At 35.8% G+C, this 3016-nt stretch overlaps 1 pseudogene; it reads right to left on the reverse strand.

The window, feature by feature from the left end:
- LOC109128381 lies at positions 661 to 2741 on the reverse strand (annotated as a pseudogene).

Genomic DNA, 3016 nt, shown 5'->3' on the forward strand with positions numbered 1-3016 from the left:
AAAAAAAAAAAAAAAAAAAAAAAAAAAAAAAAAAAAAAAAAAAAAAAAAAAAAAAAAAAAAAAAAAAAAAAAAAGCAATCTATGTTTAAATTATAGGGTGAATTAGGTGGTTAGCCAAAATCACAATTAAAATGAAGAATATAGCAGGTTAATCTAGAAAATTAAGTAAGGCAATATGAATTTACCAAACTACTCTCAGATAGCATACACGCGCTGTTGTGGTGGCAATGGGTACAGATGACGTGTCAGTCTAGTTTTGTAGGTGTGTATGCGTAATTTTTTTAGTATAAGATACTTTGTGTGTGTGGAACAGAAATATCTGCGATATAGTATAAACCCATATTTAAGTCTGAAATTGCATTGCAATGGACCATAAGAATAAAAATAAATTTGCACTTATATTTTAAAATTATTAATGTTTGTATATATACATAACTTTTAAATTTTATAGATGTAAATGGCAGGACACGGAAGTTTGAAAAAAATAACACATATATTAGAACAATTTTGAATTTTGACACATAAAAAGAAGGTTCACTAAACCCTACAAGATACTACCTTCAGAACCAAATTGGGTAATAGCGTTGCAAAGGAACATGATATAGAAGAATTGTTTGCAAAACCATAAAATGAAATAGAATGCTAAACCGTAAATTTAGAAAATGGAATAGAATGTTGTACCAAATATGGGATCGACAGCCTGTTTAATGCAGCCACAATCGAAAGTACCGTCGATGACCTCAGTCTCATTACTCGAAAATCATACAACCTTATTTGAAATAGGGCATTGTCAACATTTCTAACGAACCAATTCTATTGTCAACATTTCTAATTGCTAAAAACGTAAAGACCATAAGATTAAAAATATACTATTGTGTGTACTCACCATAATCTTCAACCTTGCTCTGCATTCTTTAGCACATTCATCTCTTTTTGCTGCCACTGTCTCCAAACACCAAAAAGACTCAATCTTTGAACTTAACTCATGCTTCCAAATTCAAAACAAAGAACTAGGTCTAACACATCAGCTAAGCATGTACACATAAATCAGACACTTAAAAAGGTATACTTTAATAAGTTGATACAAGAATAACACATGATCCAGAGTAGTGAGAGCAGAACCTGTTCTTCTCATCAACAGTTGAAGCCTCTCTTGAAGCACAAGACCATGACGACCACCAGATTTGGGGTTAATGAAAACAACATAAATCTGGTTGAATATTTTCGTTTGATACAGTCACGCATAGCTAGACGGAGATACTCATGCATCATAAGCTTCTGACGAAGCTCCACTTTATCAACACCAACACCCATGTCAGATTAGCGAGTCCACAACCTCTCATCGCATTTGAATCAGCCGTCGTTGTTGATGGCCGTGGTGAACCCATTAATTTATCTTTCGTCGCATCCGTTTTTGATAACGGAGAGTCCATTGTTCTTTCTCTCTCGCCGGAGAAGATAATCCCGAAAAACAAAAAAAAAAATTTACTTTACGTTCTGTGATTAGAGAGAAAAAAAGAAAGTAATAGTCGAGCAGACGAGCACTCAATCCCTGTTTCTCCTAGCCGTCTAGCTGTCGTTCCCTCCGACCCAGTCACAGTCCACCCAGATCTCACTTCGTCAATCGCTAGCGAATCTTTCTACAACCCAGAAAGAAGTCTCTCTCCTTCGTTGGTTGGAAGAGAGAGAAAGAGGGTAGGCAAGTGTTGATCATGCAACAGAGGTAACAAAGTAAATAATATGGAAAATACAGAGAATATTACCTTCTCTTGGTTAGAATGGGTACTTAATGAAATATTTTTTTTGTGCGTTAGTTCTGCCAATTCCCCTAAATTATAATTATGTTTTTGGAAAAAAAATACATGTGGTCTCGATAAGTAACGTGTAATACAAGAAAGTTACAGAGGCAAATGACAACGGAAATTTCAAGAGATATTGTATAATAAGCTTTCGTTGTTTTTCTCCGATGAAACGATTTATACATATGTCATTAGCTAATACAGACATTGCATACGTACATCTAAATTGGACGTTTCAAAGGTACTTACAAGGTCATCGACGTGATTGCTTGAGAGGAATTCTTTATATTTATGAAAATTTGTGNACACATGATCCAGAGTAGTGAGAGCAGAACCTGTTCTTCTCATCAACAGTTGAAGCCTCTCTTGAAGCACAAGACCATGACGACCACCAGATTTGGGGTTAATGAAAACAACATAAATCTGGTTGAATATTTTCGTTTGATACAGTCACGCATAGCTAGACGGAGATACTCATGCATCATAAGCTTCTGACGAAGCTCCACTTTATCAACACCAACACCCATGTCAGATTAGCGAGTCCACAACCTCTCATCGCATTTGAATCAGCCGTCGTTGTTGATGGCCGTGGTGAACCCATTAATTTATCTTTCGTCGCATCCGTTTTTGATAACGGAGAGTCCATTGTTCTTTCTCTCTCGCCGGAGAAGATAATCCCGAAAAACAAAAAAAAAAATTTACTTTACGTTCTGTGATTAGAGAGAAAAAAAGAAAGTAATAGTCGAGCAGACGAGCACTCAATCCCTGTTTCTCCTAGCCGTCTAGCTGTCGTTCCCTCCGACCCAGTCACAGTCCACCCAGATCTCACTTCGTCAATCGCTAGCGAATCTTTCTACAACCCAGAAAGAAGTCTCTCTCCTTCGTTGGTTGGAAGAGAGAGAAAGAGGGTAGGCAAGTGTTGATCATGCAACAGAGGTAACAAAGTAAATAATATGGAAAATACAGAGAATATTACCTTCTCTTGGTTAGAATGGGTACTTAATGAAATATTTTTTTTGTGCGTTAGTTCTGCCAATTCCCCTAAATTATAATTATGTTTTTGGAAAAAAAATACATGTGGTCTCGATAAGTAACGTGTAATACAAGAAAGTTACAGAGGCAAATGACAACGGAAATTTCAAGAGATATTGTATAATAAGCTTTCGTTGTTTTTCTCCGATGAAACGATTTATACATATGTCATTAGCTAATACAGA

The sequence above is a fragment of the Camelina sativa genome, chromosome 13, assembly GCF_000633955.1.
Source record: "Camelina sativa cultivar DH55 chromosome 13, Cs, whole genome shotgun sequence".
Lineage (NCBI taxonomy): Eukaryota > Viridiplantae > Streptophyta > Magnoliopsida > Brassicales > Brassicaceae > Camelina > Camelina sativa.